This window comes from Canis aureus, chromosome 12 (genome assembly GCF_053574225.1).
Source record: "Canis aureus isolate CA01 chromosome 12, VMU_Caureus_v.1.0, whole genome shotgun sequence".
NCBI lineage: Eukaryota > Metazoa > Chordata > Mammalia > Carnivora > Canidae > Canis > Canis aureus.
Window position 1 is genome coordinate 26653974 of NC_135622.1, and position 20069 is coordinate 26674042.

Sequence of the window (20069 nt, forward strand, 5' to 3'; positions counted from 1 at the left end):
GGTTGTGCTCTCTCTCTCTCTCTCTCTCTCAAGTAAATAAATAAATAAGATCTTTTAAAAAAATCCATACAACTCAACAACAAGAAAAACAATCCATTTTTTTAAAATGGTCAAAATCTTGGCCAGAAATTTCACCAAAGAATATATACAAATGGCTAATAAGCACATGAAATTATATCCAATATCATGAGTTACCAAGGAACTGCATATAAAAAAGGCACTCATAATGAAATTTTAGAAGGCTGTTAATTACGAGGTTGAGGAGGATGTGAAACAAAACAACCAAAAGCTCACTCCAAGATAATAGAATAAAATGGTATAAACCCCTTTGAAAACCAGATTGTGACTTTTATAATTTTACCCCTCCTGAATCTAGCAAATTCTATTTCTAGGTAGAAACATATCCACAAAATGACTTTCATATAAATGTTCCTAGTAGCTTTATCCATAATAGCCCAAACCTGAAAACAGTCAAATGTCCATCAATAGGTGAATAGATTAACCAACTGAGGTGTTCCTACACAAGGAAATACTAGTTAGCAACATAAGACAACCAACTATTGGTGCATGCAATAACATGGACAAATCTCACAATTATGCTAAGTGAAAGAAGCCAGACAAAAGGAGTACATACTATGTATTTCTTTTTTCTTTCTTTCTTTTTTTTCTTTCTTTTTTCTTTCTTTCTTTTTTCTTTCTTTCTTTCTTTCTTTCTTTCTTTCTTTCTTTCTTTCTTTCTTTCTTTTCTTTTCTTTTCTTTTCTTTTCTTTTCCTTTTTTTTAGAGAAGGAGACAGAGGGGCAGAGTGGGGAAGCACAGAGGGAAAGGGAGAGAGAGAATTTCAAGCATGCTCCACACCCAGCACAAAGACCCACATGGCGCTCAATCTCACAACCCTGAGGTCATGAGCCTGAGCCAAAATCAAGAGTCACTTAACCATCCAGGGGAACCCCTGTGTATTCCTTTTATAGGAAGTTCTAAAATAAGTTCAAAGGGGGCTCAGTCTGTTAAGTGTCTGCCTTCAGCTCAGCTCACATTGGGCTCCCCACTCAGCAAGGAGCCTGCTTCTCCCTTCCCCCCTGCTCATGCTCTCTTCTTCTCTCTCTCTCTGTCTCTCTCTCAAATAAATAAAATCTTTAAAAAAAAGGGGGGGGGGAGTTCTAAAATAGGCAAAAGTGATGCGTAGTGATAGAAATCAGATCATGGTTGGCTTGAGTGGGCTCGGGCTTCCAATGGGGGATTCTGGGCTCCAGATGGAATGACCTGAAGAGGAGCCTTCAGGAGACGTGACAGGCCAAGGGCAAAATCTTTCATGGGAGGCAACTGGAAAACCAGGTGTGTTTAGCACCCTCCCTGTGGATCATCTCCACATTTAAGAATTCAAGTTTCCTTTCCTCCCTCCTTCCCTTCCTTTCTTCCTTCCCCTTCTCCCCTTTTCCACTTTCATCCAATTGAAACCTGTGGGAAATGCTGGTATCCCCCTGAGCCGAAACCTTTTAAAAATTTTTTAATCTGATTTCAGAGAGGCATCTGCTGATCCCTCCATTGTCTGTGATGGAGCAGAATCTCAGACCCGTAATTATCTCTTCTCCTGGCAGGCCTTAAGATGAAACAGACAGGAAGACCTGAACGGATTCTTCTCAGATGCCACCTCTTAGCACTGGGCTTTGTGAGCCTGTTATTTGGGGCACTGCAGAAGGCAGGGCCCTATCCCGCCGAGGATCAATGGGAAAATAAGCGGTTGCTCGTGCATAGACTGCGGTCTCCTGCAGTTGTCAGGCCTCCTTGGTAATGGCTATTTATCCCCACTTAATTGCTACCTGGGCTCCCCCTCATTCTGTGCTGGCTGGCACTTCCCACCACTGCCATCCTCGGCAAACTTAGGGCAGCCTGCAGAGGAGCGGCATCCCTGCCCGGTACCCCTTCACAGAGACTCGTGTTGCCCACGGTGACCTCGGCCAGATTGCTTAGGGGTGCCACCTGCACTGATTCTCTCCTGGGTGGTGTCACCTGATTTCCAGTGCCTGGGGACAGCTGTACTAGCGCAGCCCTGGGGTCTGCTCACTTGCCATGCTAAGCGTCCAGGCATTTTCTGGGAAGGCCAGAGGGACAGGGTGGGAAATTCTGACAACAGTCTGAAAAAATATTAGTCCATATTCTCAGAGAGTGCAAGAGCCAGAGAACCTCAGAAAAAGAGAACATCAAGCCCATCTACATCTGGACTTCTTGCTGTGTGAAAGGCTAAATGGATACCTGTCCTTAAAGAGAAGAAGAAACACATTAGCACATAAGCAAAAATCCTACCCAAAATATTATAATCCAAGCCAGATATTACATAATAAGCACATTATATCAAGAACAAATTTGCCCAATGCAAAGTAGTGTGAACTTGGAAAATGAAATACTGTAATTCATAATTTAACTCCATTAAAATAAAAAGCTTGAGATGCCTGGGTGGCTCAGTGGTTGAGCATCTGCCTTCAGCTCAGGGTGTGATCCTGGAGTTTCAGGATCAAGTCCCACATCGGGCTCCCTGCATGGAGCCTGCTTCTCCCTCGCCTATGTCTCTGCCTATCTCTCGGTGTATCTCTCATGAGTAAATAAATAATTTTTTTTTATTGGAGTTCAATTTGTCAACATATAGCATAACACCCAGTGCTCATCCCATCAAGTGCCCCCCTCAGTGGCCGTCACCCAATAAAATCTTTTTTAAAAATAAAATTTAGGGGATCCCTGGATGGCTCAGTGCTTTAGCGCCTGCCTTCAGCCCAAGGCATGATCCTGGAGTCCCAGGACTGAGTCTGGCATCAGGCTTCCTGCATGGAGCCTGCTTCTCCCTCTGCCCGTGTCTCTGCCTCTCTCTCTCTCTCTCTCTCTCTCTCTGTCTCATAAATAAATAAATAAAATCTTTAAAAATAAATAAATAAATAGAAATAAAAGATGATATTTTAAAAAGCTGATGATTAAAAAAAAAGGCTTTGTTCACTTGTTAGGGGCTCTCTCAGAGAGCTACATCATCACATAACTTGCCATATTACCTTTGGGATTCACTTTGATTCTGCAGGGTTAGGCAAGCAAGCTTCATTTTTGTTCCCATCTACACTGAGTGCCTGGTGTGCCTGGAGCCCAGTGTTGGGGAAGAGGGAGAGATCCCTCTGTGGGCTGGCAGGAAAGAGGGTCAGCATTGATCGGTAAGCTCTGCTGGGGCACTGAGGTGGCAGGTAATGGTGCCCACACCTTGTGTCACCCTGGTAAGCTTGCCTGCATTGGAAAGTATAGAACACTTTCCCAAAGTCGTCTTGTGAAAAATCACCTTGTTAGTCTAATCCTTCACACCAGAAAGTAGAGACCAAAACAACAAACTGTAAATCTTCATTGGTTAAGTTGTTTGCTTGTATTCCTGAGTTGATTTAGTCCAATCCAGGAGTAAATGGGGACTCTGTTGCACAGCCATGTACCCAAGCTCCTAAAAAAAGTTTTTCCTCTGTGGATAAGTTGTCTGTAAAAGTTTTACCTCTTACATAAAAATAAAAAATAAAAAAGAAAGAAGGAAAAGAAAAAAAAAAAAGAAGCCTCAACTGCTCAGAATCCCACTTTAATTCAACAAACATATTTGCCTGCTTACCAAGTAGAGGAGGAACTATGTTAGGTCCTATAAAGAATAAAATTTCAAAAGTCTATGGCATTGTACCAAGACCCTTTGATGGGGAAAGAATATTTTTTTCAACTACGGATGCTAGAACAACTGGATATCCACATGCAAATAAATGAATTTGGACCTTTATCCACACCAGTTACAAAAATTGACTCAAAATAGATCAAGGGCCAAAATATGGGTTAAAACCATAGAACTCTTAGGAGAAAGCATAGATATAAATGCTCATGACCTTGAATTAGACAATGATTTTTTTGCTATGACACCAAAAGCACAAGCAAGAAAAGAAAAAAATAGATAAATTGGACTTTATCAAATTAAAATTTTCTTGTTCTTCAAAGGACACCATCAAGACAACAGAACAGGAGGAAATATTTGCACATTATGTATCTAATAATGGTCTAGTATCCAGAATATATAAAGAACAATGACAGCTCAATAATAAAAGGACAAATTATCTGATTTTTTAAATTTTAAATAAACATTTCTCCAAAGGCAGTATACAAATGGCCTATAAACACATGAAAAGATGCTCAGGGATCCCTGGGTGGCGCAGCGGTTTGGCGCCTGCCTTTGGCCCAGGGCGCGATCCTGGAGACCCGGGATCGAATCCCACATCGGGCTCCCGGTGCATGGAGCCTGCTTCTCCCTCTGCCTATGTCTCTGCCTCTCTCTCTCTCTCTCTGTGACTATCATAAAAAAAAAAAAAAAAAAAAAATTTAAAAGATGCTCAATATCATTAGTCATTAGGGAAACACAAACTAAAGCCACAGTGAGATACCACGTCACATCTGCTAGAATGGCTACGATTAAACAGATGGACAATAATAACTGTTGATAGGATGTGGAGAAACTGGAATCCTCATACATTGCTGTTGGGAATGTAAAATAGTTCAGTCACTTTGAAAATGTCTGGCAGTTTCTCAAAAAGTCGAACAGAGTTACTATATAACCCAAGAACTCCCCTCCTTGATACATATCCGAAAGAATTGAAAATGTGTATCTGCACAAAAAGTTGGACATGAATATTCATAGTCAACCCAGGTGTCCATTAGTTGATGAATGGATAAATAATAAGTAGCATATTCAAACAACAGAATAGTATGTAGCTATAAAAAGGAATTTGGTACTGATACATGCTATAACATGAATGAACTTTTAAAAAAAGCTAAGTAAAAGAAGCCAGACAAATAAGACCACATATTGTATGATACCGTTTACACAAAGTGCCCAAAATAGGCAAATCCATCATAACAAAAAATAATAGGTTAGTGGTTGCTGGGCTGGAATGAGCAGGGAAGGATGAAACCTTCATTTCTTAGAAAGGGGTAAGGCCTTCTTTCTGGGGTGGTGAAAATGTTCTGGAACTCCATAGTGGTGATGGCTGCCCAGCTTTGTGAATACACTAAAAGCCACTGAATGCACACTTTAAAGGAGTGAATTTTTTTTTAAAGATTTTATTTATTTATTCACGAGAGACATAGAAAGAGAGGCAAAGACACAGGCAGAGGGAGAAGCAGGCTCCCTGCAGGGAGCCCAATGCAGGATTTGATCCCAGGACCCCAGATCACAACCTGAGCCAAAGGCAGATGCTCAACCACTGAGCCACCCAGGTGCCCCTTAAGAGGTGAATTTTATGGTATATGAATTATATATTAACTTTATATAACATATGTTTTAAGTCTAAGACATAGTCTTGAACTCTCAAGTAGCTGACAATCCTTAGTGCTTAAATGTGCCTACTTAACACCATCTAATTATCAATACTGTATGCTTTTATTTTTTGAGGTGGCCACAAATCACATTATTTTTGATACATTAATCAACTCACAACCTAAAAAATAAAAATCAGTCTATGGATACATTGTATTAATTTTTAATTATTAAGAATGGAGCATTTTACAATACATTTTTTTCTAAGTGACAAGGAAGACATTAATCATATCAGTGGGCCTGAAGATATCTCCATTTGATGGTCTTGGAAGTGACTCAGACTTAAATATAACAAAAAAATCTCTCAAATGAGGTATCTGGATGGCTCAGTTCATAAAGCATCTGGTTCTTGATCTCAGGATCCTGAGCTCAGACTCTGTGTTGGACTCCTAGTTGGGCATGGAACTTACTAAAGAAAGAAAAAAGAAAGAAAGAAAGAAAGAAAGAAAGAAAGAAAGAAAGAAAGAAAGAAAGAAAGAAAGAAAGAAAGAAAGAAGAAAGAAAGAAGAAAGAAACAAAGAAAGAAACAAAGAAAGAAAGAAAGAAAGAAAGAAAGAAAGAAAGAAAGAAAGAAAAAGAAAGAAAAGGCTCTTCTGTTTTTATTTGTTCATTCATTCCCAAAACTTTATTGATTATTATCATCTGCTGGGCCTTGGGGAGAGATTGAGTTCCCTTAAGGAGTTTCCCCAAGGAGCTCACTGTGTAAGGTAAGAGGAAAGCCTGAGTACAAACCCCTGTGAGCCTGCCCTAGGAAAGCCATCACAAATCTATGGGTAGGCCCAGCTGTGGGCCATCCCATGGGACAATCTTTTGCACACAAAATTTAAGGGACACATAAAATATATTTAGGGGACCCAGAAGCAGCGTGACATTGGATTGTGTTTCCTGTTCCACCAGCAGCATTTTCTCCAAGTATGTGTTATTACCCCAAATCAGCAACTGGCAGCACCACCTTGATCTCTGCCATCTGTATTACAAATTTTAAATGAATTGTTAACATATAAAAGTCAGGGGGTTTCAAATGAAAATCACAACGTCTAGCTTCTTTTAAAAACCTGGCGGTGCTGGCATACTCTGGAATAGAATTCTCAGGTGGGGTGGCGTAGTGCCCACTCCCACTCACAGGTGCAAAATGGGCAAGGATCTCTCTAACTGGCTGCGATCAATGAGCTGGCTGATGGGCTCAAAGGCCTTATTATACTATTCTCTCTGTTGCTGGTTTTTTTTTTTTTAATGTTTAAATGTCTATAATAAAAAGTTAAACAAAAATTGGTGGGTATGCATTCTACAACTGGCTACAGTCCCCACCCTACTCTATTGTCATCAGCAGGACTGTCATCACCACTCACCAGGCTTACGCTACTCTTTTCCTTAGAAGTATTAAAAGGAAGCCGAACTCTCTCACACCTCACTTGTCTGCCTCATCTTCCTCATCTGTGCAAGGACCCTGCTGGCATCTGAGGACTGTCTCTGAAAAAAGCCTTAAGCATAGGGCACAGCCTGGTGGCCAATGGCCAGACTTGGCCCAGAAATGTGTTTTTGTTTCGCCCAGAGAATGGTCCCCAGTAAGAGCTCAGTGTCGTGGATGAGCATCACTGGAGCCAATTCACTCCAGTCCTCACCACCTACATTAGTATCTGGCCCAGTAAATGTTTTTGTTCCACACTTTGCCTCTAAAGATATTTGATTTTTAAAATCTAAGACAGGAGGGACAGCGGTTTCCTTCAGGATTTATGCTGGCATGGAGATTGGCACTGCGAATCTTCAAATCTTGACACCCTGTCTGTCCATTAATCCTTCCTGTTGTGAAGATGACCACCCTTTCCATGTAGTGGCTTTTGTGAAAGTCTTCCTGTCTGGGGGAGTTGAAAACAGCTCTTTAGCTTTCCTAATTTTTTAATTAAATGATTAATTCTGTATTATTAACATAATCTCCATCTCCAACTATGCCTAATTGTCCTTAAATGTTCAACATAAGTGGGTAACTCATATTTTTTTTAAGATTTATTTATTTGAGAGAGAGAGAGAGAGAGAGAGAGAGAGAAAGAAAAACAGTGTGCACAGCAGTGGAAGGGCAGAGGGAGAAGGAGGGAGAGAATCTTAAGGAAGCTTCGCCTTTGGCACAGAGCCTGACATGGGGCTCGATCTCACAAGCCTGAGATCATGACCTGAGCTGAAATCAAGAGTCAGACACTTAACTGACTGAGCCACCCAGGGGGCCCAGAAGCAGGTAATTCATTCTGTGACCAAATATAGTTTACACCCAAAAAAAGCAGGAAGTACATGATTACCTTTTTTTTTTTTTTAAAGATTTTACTTATTTACCTGAAAGAGAGCACAGAAGGAGAAGAGAAGCAGACTCCCCACCTAGCAGAGACCTCTATGTGGGGCTCCATCCCAGGACCCTCAGACCACAACCTGAACCAAAGGCAGACGCTTAACTGACTGAGCCACCCAGGCACCAGAGTACATGATTACTTTGAAAAATTCACAAGCCTTCTGACAGAGAAAGAAATGCAATCCCAAACAGGTTTAAGACTTTATCTCTATTAAGTAGATTACAAACATTTCAAAGGGTCACATTCTGTGACTATAAGAAAACAGGCACACTTACATATTACTCCTGTAGCTACAAATTGGTTGGATGAGTAACCTGCAAATGTTACAAGAGCTGTGGTCACGTCATTTTATTGGGGAAATAAATTTCCAAGGAAATAACCAAAACCGAAAGGTACAAAACTATTCCCACTAGTGTCATTCTCAAGGTAGAGACACATGTCAACAAACCCTGGCCACAAAAACAAACAATATCCCGAAAACTCTAGCTTCTTAACAAGATAGCAAACTATAAATTCTTCAAATGACAATGATGCCCACTGTGGTCAATAAATAATGAGCCTGTGAGAGAGAAGGGTAAGTGACAAAAACTAAATGAAACGGAGACTAGGTTCACAAGGATTTCATATGAATAAAAAACAAAACATAATCATTGAAAAAGGTCAGAAGTGGGACACCAGGCTGGCTCATCAGTTCAGCATCTGCCTTTGGCTCAGGGCATGATTCTGGGGTCCTGGGATTGAGTCCCACATCAGGGTCCCCACAGGGAGCCTGCTTCTCCCTCTGCCTGTATCTTTGCCTCTCTCTATGTCTCTAATGAATAAATAAACAAAATCTTAAAAAAAAAAGAAAAAGAAAAAGAAAAAAGTCAGAAGAGAATAGCAGAGGCTCCAAGGATTTTAAATGGCTTGACGTTCATATGTAGTCCAAAAGAACGATTTCAAAGAGAAAGTTAGAATCTGGTTAGAATTGTAGATGAAAAGGATGTAACACAGTGATAGCGTTGTCATCTTGTAGACAAGGGGACGGAAAACAGAATACATGTGGGGAAGAGCAACCCAAAGCATGGAGGTGTGCAGAAGAGTTTGAAGAACACAGCTAGTACCCAAACACCCAGAAGCTAATGGTCACTGTTATTTCTGCAAATGAGGCATCTTAGCTTGTGGATTGAATTTCTCAGGGTGTAAGGTAATGGTTAACTGTTTTCCTCTTTTGCTTTTCATAAATTTGCTAACAGTCTCCAGGAAAGGTGCTGAAGACAAATTTATGAAAGGAAACAGCAAACTTAGCCACTGGTGGGAGAATGCCACAGAGATCTCTCAGAAAACCACAGAGAAGAGGTGACATCTGAAGTGGGCCCTGAAGGATAAGCTGTAATGTGTCAGCAATGGGAAAGGGTGAGTGCAGGAGAGCAAACAGCCTGGGCAAAGGCATGGGAATCTAGTGTTTGACTGGGAAGTGGTCACAGACAGAGAGTGAGTAGGTTTGGAACAACAAGGTTTTATCATAGAAAAATTTGCTAAACACCTACCAACTACTCCCTAAAGTCTCTGACTACTTGCACCCCATAAAGCCAACCAAGGATAAAAACAATATAAACAAATACACCAAAGCTTGAACCATAGCACCCCCTGGCATGTGAAACAACTGCAAATTCTCTTTGATTGTTCTTTGTTTCCATGAGTATGTCTTGTTGGCCCAACCCAGCTATAAACACATTTCTTGGAAAGAGTGAACACTGCCCCAGTAGTTTGTGCAGTGCATAATATACCAACTGTTCCTGCCCATACTGATTATGGTTAGTGTTAAATGTGGAGGTTAAAAAGTTTTCCTGGCTCTGAGATGCTCTTGCTGTAGAGTGTTTGACTGAGTTCTCTGATCAGTCTGCTCCTAAGAAATACAAGGAAACATCACACTTCTCAGAATGACTTGAAGCTATCCCACCACCTTTTAATAGACTGCTATTGATTATTTAATTTATTAAATAATTTTTTTAACAAGCATTACTTGAGTAATAACCATGGGCCAGGCTCTGTGCCCAAGCAATAGAAAGAATCAAACCAACAACAATGAGAAAGGAAGATGTGATCTTTTCCTTGTGGGGCCTAGAAAATTAAAGTGATAAGAGTCAAATATCTCTCTCCTTTATTTTCTATTTGAAATAATACACAAACCCCCCATAGTCTTTTTAGACTTTTCACTTCAGGCAGTATCTATTCACCACTCTTTCTTATCTACAAAAGGCAGGTAGAGATGTGAATAATCTGTTTCATTAGCAACAGACTACTTACTCAAAAAACAACAAAGCAGGAGATGGAGGCAGTTCATGATCAAATAAACTTGAAAAATGAGTCGAGTCATACTCCATCTTAGAGATTTACCTTCGTGTTCACTAATTAAAGGGTATGTAAAAGAACTTTTCACCTTTAGCTAATTCAGGATTTCCAAAACTTCTCTGGCCATAGAGCCATTTTTTTTTAAGGATTTTATTTATTTATTTGAGAGAGAGAGAGAGAGAAAGCATAAGCAGGGGGAGCGGTAAAGGGAGAGGGAGAGGGAAAAACAGACTCCCCACTGAGCAAGGAGCCCAATGAAGGGGGCTTGATCTCAGGACCCTGGGATCATGACCTGAGCCAAAGGCAGACACTCAGCTGAGTGATCCATCCAGGTGCCCCAGAACCATTTTCTTTATAGATTTTCTAACATTAAATTTAGGGAATAGTTCTCAGAGTTGTGAGGAAGTCAGAGCCATTCTACATTGGAATCACCTAAAGGTACATTATCAAAATTCTGCAGAGAGGCTTTCAAGGGTTTTAGGTAACACTTTAGATCATTAACACTGTATAGGCAATAGTGAGTTAATGGCCAGCAGAACTGGTAACTGGTCACAGACCTGAGCAGTGCTGAGGATGGGCAGTGTCCCTAGGAGATTTTGGGCTGGGTACAATAGGACAGAATTAGGACTCAAGCACCTAAGTACTGTCCTGGTGTCCCTTTGGATTCAGTGTGATCTGAAGGAAGCCACTTCCTTCCAAGAACCATCTGTGAAGCTTGGGGTTTGGAATTAGACTAGGTTTAATTGTGGAAATGTATGAGGACATTTTATTGGTCAGTGGTCAGGGCTCACTACTGACATGGAGTATGTAAGAAGCTGTGAATGCTAGAGGTCTGTGGTGTGCAGAGTATTTTCTTTCTCACCTTGAATTATCCTGCCTACTGCATGATTTTCTGATGTTTTGGACATTCATATAAGAGGTGAAAACCCTACTACCAATTACCTGAGCCAAGAAGTGCACATAAATGGTTTAACATGCACTGAAGTTTCCAGGAATGCAACTACAATGTGAATCAAGAGAAGATTATACTGTATACAGTCAGAAATTTACCAAGAATGTTACCACCATTTTGGAAAATCACACCACCGATGGTAACAGTACTCATAGGTTTTAATTAAATTGCTAATGTTATATGCCTTGCAGCTGTCACATTCATGTTGACTCTATGGTGCAAGCACCCAGTGACCTCATTATATCATCTAGACCAATGCTACTTGACATGCCCTTGTACTTCTTGATAAGGAACATGCATCAGAGCATATTATCAATATCTCACTTCTTTCATCAAGAAAGTCTTGCCATGAAAAAAAATGTCAGCTAAACTAAATAGTGTGCTTAGTGATATAGTTGATTTTCATTTCTGGTATAAGCTTGATGTCAATGAAGATCAGTAACAGTTTATTTCATGGATGGGATATGATCTTTCCATAGTCATATATATGAGTAAACTTTATTATCAATGCATTTTATTTCAGAAAAGGAAAGGGAACGCAACAAATATTGGTTATAAAAAAAGAAAATTCAGTCCAACATATCTGATGATCATTGGGGTCAAATGATTGCCAAGGGCAGCACTGGGCCCTTGCCCAGCACTGGGCTTTTATTTGCCCATAGCACCATCAACTGCCTCACTCAGTTCTCTGAGAACACAACTGAAGGTTTCTCAGTCTTGCATAAAGTGAGTGCTGGTCAACTGCCACTTTGTGACACCCCTTTCAACCAGAGCACAAGCCCTACCTATGTAGAAAGTCTGGAGCACCTGCTAAGGATCTCTGTGGCCTTTTCAGACTTTTAAAAAACTTATTTTTGTGTCTTTCAAGTTTTGCAACTCTGCCTTTGGCCCATCTGAATGGTTGCCCAAGTCACAGAAAGAATTGGCACTGTTCTATTAGGGGAAAAATTCAATGCGTTCTCTCCTGCAAAACAAGGACAATTACCTCCTTCACTGCTCTATCCCCTAAATGTGTACTAGATGGTTGATGAGAGCAAAATTTCTTTGCTCCAGTCAATGCAGTTCAGTCCCACAGGGGTTAAAGCTGGCTTCTTGTCTCTGCTGGGGAACCAAGCAGGATGGGGCTCCTCCTGTAATGGGCGCAGATGCCGCCATGCTTTGTTGATTACAGTCTCCCACACCAAGGAAGCTTTGACTAGGTTTGACATAATCAGCTCACAGCCTCTGCCTGCACTCTTTCACAAACAGGCCATTTTCACATCTTTTTCATGGAATCCGACAAGCGGAAAAATAATTAATGTTACCTCAGCCCAACAATGACCCTGGCTCTGATTCAAAAAGAAGGCATGTTGCATAAACTGCCCTTTAATTGAGGGTTGGGGGCAGACCCCACATACTCCTGTATCGGTTCTGCCTCCCTGGCCAAGACTGATTAAGCCTTTCCTAAGATTGAGGATCCATGGTCACTGAGTACTACTCAGTTTCAGGTTCAAAGAGTTTCTGTGAAAGCATTCTGTTCATGGTATTTAGCAAGCACAGACTTGTTATGCCTGTCAGAGAATTCCAGAAGGTACTGCTGGTTGTTCCCATTTTATTGATAAAGACAAAGTGACTTGCTCTTTGCGGAAGGTCCAAAATTAGAAACCGCAACTATTTTTCAGTATGTTTCTTTCCTTTGTTTTGAAAAAGAAAATACAAATGTACTTTAGTTATAGAAGTCTACATGGTCATTTACACAGTTGTGAATGGTACAGCCATTCGAGTGGCAAAATGGTGCGGCCCCTTTGGTACCTAATCTGACAGCTCCTCAAATGCTTAGCAATTCCACACCTAGGAATTCTCCTAAGAGAACTGAAAACATATGTCCATAAAAAATCTCATACATGAACGTTCATAGCAGCCTTATCCATAGCAGCTGGAAAGCGGAAACAATCCAAATGTCTCTCAACTGATAAATGGAAAAACAAAAGTGGTATATATAACCATACAATAGAATATTATTTGGTATTAAAAAGGAATGAAATAGATAATGTAATATGAATGAATCTTGAAAACATTATGCGAAGAAGTCAGTCACAGACAACACTTACTACATGACTCCATTGATATGAAATGCCCAGAATGGGCAAATATAGAGAGATAGAAAATAAATAAGTGATTGCTTAGGGCTGGGGAGAATGCGGGGCTTGGGACTAGATAACTAAGGGGTGCAGAGTTTCTTTCTGAGGTGATGAAAATACATTCTAAAATTGTGATGTTGCTTGTGAAACTCTATAAATACACTAAAACGCATTGAATTGCACACTTTTTTCAAAAAGTGTGTACTTTGCTAATCTGATTCCAGAAAAATGATTGTCAAATTGTGGGCCAAGGAACCTGGTGATTCTCAAGATCTTTTCGGGATGTCTATTATATATATTGTGTTTTATTTTCCATGCAATGATTTTTGAAAATAAAGAAGAACCCCCTTTTGCATATACAAATTTTCTTCATAGTAGTGTTAAACTAACAGGCTTCAAGTCCTAAAATAACCAAAAATAATTTTATAGGCAATCTTATTTTCTCTCATGTCAGAATGGCCAGTTTGTGAAAGGTTTCTGGATGGATCTTGCATGTAAATACCATCTAGTTTCTTCTACTCTTATGAACCTAATTGCTTTTTCTACTGACATTGAAGTTGCTCACTGTTTTTTCCCTTCCATATTTTCTTACTTTACAGTAAGGGTGGGTTGGTTGTTTTTGTTTTGTTTTGTTTTTTGTTTTTGTTTTTGTTTTTTTAGCATATTCTGATAAAATCTTTATTAAAGAACTTGAACCATATTCTCCTAGGACAGGATCAAAGGATATTTGAGGTACATTCTATAGTGTCATTCTCCAAAGATCCTCCCTGTCAACACTAAACATTTCCTCCAGGAAAATGTCCAGAATGGATCTTTCTCTTTCTTTCTTTCTTTCTTTCTTTCTTTCTTTCTTTCTTTCTTTCTTTCTTTCTTTCTTTCTTTCTTTTTTGATTTTTCTTTATATATTCAGCAACATAGTACCAGTGCAACAGATTGAATGCGGAAGCAGATGTGAGAATCGAGCTATTTTTTATCAAGCCATGAAAAAGATTTTCAAACACATAGAAAGAAAAAAAAACTATACGGTCACTGTAGAAAATTTGGAAAAATCCGGAAAAGGAGAAGACAGACAATAAATATCTTTAGTGATCTGACCAACTGCAGATTACTGCTGTTAGCATTTTGGCACATTTCCATTTGGTCTTTTCTCTAACACTTCGAGTTCAGAAGTCTTTTTTCTGATACTTTGAGTTCTAAGTCTTGTGAAGTGGTGAAGCTCTAGAAAACAGAGTGAGCCTCTTTCCCTCCATTGTCCTTGGTTCTCTCCAAAGTAAAGTGGCTAATACCCACCTTGCCAGGGGTTGGGTGACAGGAAATCCTGAGTATACTCCGTCAAAGCCATTTTACTTACTGATTACAAAAGTAGTATGTGGTCAATATAAAAAAAATACCATGTGTGTTTGTTTGCGTGTGTGTGTGTGTGTGTGTATGCTTGCACACATGCACATGTCTGTGTATCATGAATATATAAAGCAGAAAACAATGAGCTGGGATACTGGGTCAAGGTGGCAGATGAGAACACAAGTCTTAAAGTCTCTAACACAAGTCCCTTAAAACAACAGAAAAATTACTTAAATAGAGAATAAACTTATCATAGCAAATGAGAAGAGATGTCACTAGCAGACTGGCAATCATGACAAATTCCAAGAAGACAGAATAAAGAAAGGAAACAGATGAATAAGAACAAATAAATGAGAGACTCCAAACATACTCACACAAAACTGCAAGTGAGGAAAAACAAATTCACAGATATACCAAACTCCAGGTCAAATAGTGAAGATTCACAATCTCATTTTTGCGATGCCTAGATCCAAAAGCTCTCAAAACAGAAAGTGTTTTTTTTTTTTTCTCCTAAGTTTGGTACAAACTCGTTTGTAGCAAAACCTGACCAGAAATGAAATGAAGCTATTATTAGACTTTATCCATCTCGTTTTGTGTGAATATTCATTTATTTCTTTGCAAAAAAAATATTAATGTACCTGATTATAGGGTACTGTACCAGATACTGCTAGGAGTGTTATGAAATATTCAGTAAGTACAATGAACTACGTTTTTGAAATCCAAAAAATTCAGAATTCCAAAACATGACTGGGATCCTAGGGATCTGAATAAACAGTGTGAATTTGTTTCTGTATCAGAAGAGGTCCTAGGGAGAAAGTAAGAATTGGTTTCCTATCAACAGGAGAATAATAAGTAAGTTGGAGTATATTCCAGTACAAGTAAAGACATACAGATTGGAAAGGAAGAAATAAACTGTCTTTATTTTCAGAGAACATGACTGTCTAGAAAATTCCAAAGAATCTAAAAAAAAAAAAAAAACCCACAAAACATTAAAATAAAAACCACCAAAATTGTGTAGAATTCGTGAGTTTAGCAAATCCTCAGGATTTAAAGGCAACACTTGAAAAGCAATCATGCTAACAGTGCTATCAGTGAACAATGGGAAACAAATTAAAGCACAATAATGTAGCCAATTTATATGCTAAAAACCACAAAATGCTGAAAAAGTAAAAAAACAAAACAAACAAAAAAACCCTGAATTGATGGAGACACACACTGTGCTCATTAATTGAAAGACCCAACGTAGTAAAAATGGCAATTAATCTATTGAAGTCCCAGCAAGATTCTTTGTAGATATAAGCAAACTAATACTGAAATTTATATGGAAAGACAAAGAAACTAGAATACCCAAAATAATTTTGAAAAAGATTAAAGTGGACGAATCACACTACCTGCTTTTGAGACTTATTTATACAGCTACAGTAATTAAGACAATACAGTGTTGGCAGAAGAATAGACGCTTAGGTCATAGAACAGAGTATAGTCTAGAAATAGACAATATTTTGTGAACTGATTTTTGACAAAGGTGCAAAAGCAAGTAAATGGAGGAAGGATAATCTCTGTAGCAAATGGTGTTGAAAATACTGGATATTCATAGAATCTTGACCTAAATCTCAAAACTTAGACAAAAATTAGCTCAAAATAGATCGTAGACCTAAATGCCAAACTTAAAACCATACGACTTTTAGAAGAAAACAGGAGAACATCTTCATTCTCTGGGGTCAGGTGAAGAGTTTCAAGACATGTCTCTATGACTCTGTTTATACAATATTCTTCAAGTGATAGAATGGCAGTGATGGAAAAGACTATGGTTGCTAGAGTTGTAGCAATATCCTGGTCATGCTGATGGCTACTATAATCTAAATCCACACAGAATAAAATTTCATATAACTGTTTATGCACACACAAGAGAATGCATATAAAATTGGTGAGATCTAAATAAGGTCTGTATCTGGGTTTATTTTATTTTATTTTATTTTATTAATTTTTATTTATTTGTGATAGTCACAGAGAGAGAGAGAGAATGAGGCAGAGACACAGGCAGAGGGAGAAGCAGGCTCCATGCACCGGGAGCCCGATGTGGGATTCGATCCCGGGTCTCCAGGATCGCGCCCTGGGCCAAAGGCAGGCGCCAAACCGCTGCGCCACCCAGGGATCCCTGGGTTTATTTTATAATACTAAATTTAACTTGCAGGCTTTGATGATAAACATCACTTATGTAAAATATTATCCCTGGGGGAAGCTAAGTCAATGGTACACTGGAGCTCTCTCCACCTTCATCGAAATCTGAAGAAGCCTTTTAAATTTTAAATTTTAATATAAAGTTATTAAAAGAAAAGGAATGAAATGATCATTGAAAAACTTCAGAAAGTTATTAACTAAGGAGAGATGCAAGAAAATGGAATAGATAAGAAATATAAAAATAAAATTAATAAATAAAGAAATATAAAATAGATGTAGGTTACTAGTTATTTTGTAGTTCTGGGTTCACAGGTGTATTTGTGGCTATTTGTTGTCTTGCAATGCTTTCTACAGATGTAGGTATGGGTATGGGTATAAGTATTGATAGACATTGATAGAGATACTGATAGATGTAGATGTAGATGTGAAAACAGGGGGACACCTGGATGGCTAAGCGGTTGAATGTCTGTCTTTGGCTCAGGGCGTGATCCCGGGGTTCTGGGATCGAGTCCCACATCAGGCTCCCTGTGAGGGGCCTGCTTCTCCCTCTGCCTATGTCTCTGCCTCTCTGTCTCTCATGAATAAATAAATAAAATCTTTATTAAAAAAAAAAGAGATATGAAAACAAGGAGAGGCAGAGATCTTACACATAAACTTCCCTGTCCATCAAGACAATATTTTAAGAGTTGATGAAGAAAAAGAATTTAAATAGAAAGTTCTAAAAGTTTATACAATAGGAACCCAGTCAGATTTAAAGAAAAAAAAAGAGCTCTGTTTATATATTCACATGTATGTGTTTAAATGCACAAGAAAAAGCAGAGAATATAGATCCAAAGATTACCAAAGACTCTGGTGACAGAAATGGTATGGTACATAGGGTAAGGGGAAGTACAGGAGCAGAGAAAATGGAGAGTTTCCCCTTTTCCTCTTTATATTTTGTATTTATATTTTGTCCCCAAGAAAAGTGGGTTTCATCATACCACTACCATCATCATGTGTTCTTTCTGAAGTAGACACTGTTTCCACATATGCATGTGCCTTCCTGCCCACAATGCTTCTGCTAAAACCATTGCCTATGGAGTTATAGAGCGCCTTGTTCACCTGTATTCACACATTACTACTTCTGACCAAGGGATTTTTTATTTTATAGCAAATGAGGACAGCAATGGGCTTATGAACATAGAATTCACTTATCATGTTCCCAATTGTTCAAAGAAAGCTTCATAGAATAATTGATGGCCTTTTGAGGACTCAGTTGTGTCATCAACTGGGAGAGCTAGGGCAACGTGTGCTCTAAATCAGTGATTCCCCATGCTGCTGTTCTCCCACTCTCAGGATTCACAGGCTGAGTGCACCTGGGTGGCTCAATGGTTGAGCATCTGCCTTCAGCTCAGGTCATGATCCCAGGGTCATGGGATAGAGTCCAGCATCAGGCTCCCCGCAGGGAGCCTACTTCTCCCTTTGCCTATGTCTCTGCCTCTCTCTGTGTGTCTCTCATGAACAAATAATTAAAATCTTAAAAAAAAAAAAAAAAAAAAAAAAGGATTCACAGGCTCAGGGTATCCAGGAGTGGAAATGGCAGGGGGTCCTCTCACTATGATCCCTCATGAGCCATAGGCAGCATTCTCCTCCCCACCTCCATGACTTTGAGCTCCGCTGGTCCAGAGCTCTTAGTCCTCAAGGAGGAGTTCCACAGGAGACACAAAAGTGGAAGTTGGGACTGCCACCTGGCCATGGCAGCTCTTCACTCCAGTGATCAACAAGCGAAGAGGTCACTGTACTGTTTGGGGTGACTGATCCTGACTCTCAGGAGAAAATCAGGCTGCATCTACACAGTGGAGGTCAGGAGGAGTATGTGTGGAATGTGGGGGCTGCCCTGGGGCTGTGATAAAATTCAATGGAAAATGACAGCAGCCCAGATCAGGCAGGACTGCTATTGGACCAGGCCCTTCAGAGAGAATGGATCAGGTCACCCAAGCAGGCAAGGAACCTGGACCAGCCAAGATGCCCAGCAAGGGCAGAAGGAATATGGCATGAGCAGTGGATAAACTGGCCCACAACCTGGCAAAAGACTAAAAGCAGCTGAACTAGCTGCTGGCCCCAATGCTACCAAGTTTTTCTGGCCACGGAGAAAAATAAAATCCACTAGCACAGTGGTTCTCAAATTCTGGTGTGGATCTGAATCACTGGGTGAAGCTTTTTAGAAATGCTCGGTCTAGAGTCCTCCACTAGGTTTCCTGCTCAAAACCCTTGAGATGTGGCCAGGACATCTCATATTTAGTTCTCAAGACAATTCTAATACACAATCAAGGCCAAGACCATTGTATTGGGAGGCAGGTACTTGGGGAACATTCATGCATGGCCACTTTGTTCGTCAGTTGTCCAATATAATTATTCATTTTATATTCCAAATGAGTGACACCCTTGGACCATAGCTCCAGAGATGATAGGAAGTACGACGCTCCAAAGTCCTTCTTTAGTGTAAAAATCCTTACAATAAAGGCTGTCTCCTTAAAAACAAAAAACAAAAAACAAAAAACAAAGTCTTGAAACTCAGAATCTTCCCAAGTCAGTTCTTGGGTATTTTGCTTCAATTCATTAAATGGAAAAATTTTTAAATTAAATAGAAATACTACCCCTAGTAAAGGTACTTTTTTATCTTGCTTATGATAGTCAAGCCTTAAATAGACATTAAATTGTCTTCTGATCTGGAGACTCCATGAGACAATAAGAAATCTCTGCTGTGGATGTGCAGATTGAGATGTGATTAAGAAGGATGCAGTCAGCCCTCGTGGCCCAGCGGTTTAGCGCCGCCTTCGGCCCAGGGTGTGATCCTGGAGACCCGGGATCAAGTCCCACGTAGGACACCCGGCATGGAGCCTGCTTTTCCCTCTGCCTGTGTCTGCCTCTCTCTGTGTGTCTGTCATGAATAAATAAATAAAATTAAATTTAAAAAAAGAAGGATGCATGAGATCTATTCTTTGTGCTCAATTGCTAGCTCCAAGAATCCTGATGCCACGACTTTGTATCCTATCAACGCCCGGAAGGACGAGACCTCATTCCCCGAAGCAAGAGGCTGAGTTTCTCTCCTGAAAGGTGGAATCATTTCTAGCACCCGTAGCTGCTGAAAAGGTCCTGTTCCTTTGTTCAAATATACCATTACTCCTAAAGTCAGTGGGATGTTTTATTCACGTCATTCTTCAAATAGTGGTAATAAATTTGTGATATTCATGATCAACTCCTTGCTGACCACTGATGGCCTTTTAAAGATGCAAGTTTTGTTAGGGCTGCTTTCCAGGGGGTTCAGTCTTCACTTGCCTAAGACTCTCCACTGTGTCTTCCCATCTCTGGAAATATTCCACCATTTAATCAAAAGAACTTATACTATTCCCTAGGGCCTGACTCCACCATCCAAGGTGACTGGCCACTTGGCTG

At 39.8% G+C, this 20069-nt stretch overlaps 1 long non-coding RNA gene across 1 annotated transcript in view; it reads left to right on the forward strand.

Annotated features, from left to right (window-relative positions):
- The window catches only part of LOC144280809 (uncharacterized), a 32750-nt gene extending 12946 nt beyond the window's left edge, over window positions 1–19804 (forward strand). Inside the window, exons 2-3 of the long non-coding RNA XR_013349219.1 lie at window positions 8942–9077; window positions 19640–19804. This is a non-coding gene — a long non-coding RNA (uncharacterized LOC144280809). The remainder of the gene's footprint in view (window positions 1–8941; window positions 9078–19639) is intronic.
- The last annotated feature ends 265 nt before the right edge of the window (window positions 19805–20069 follow it).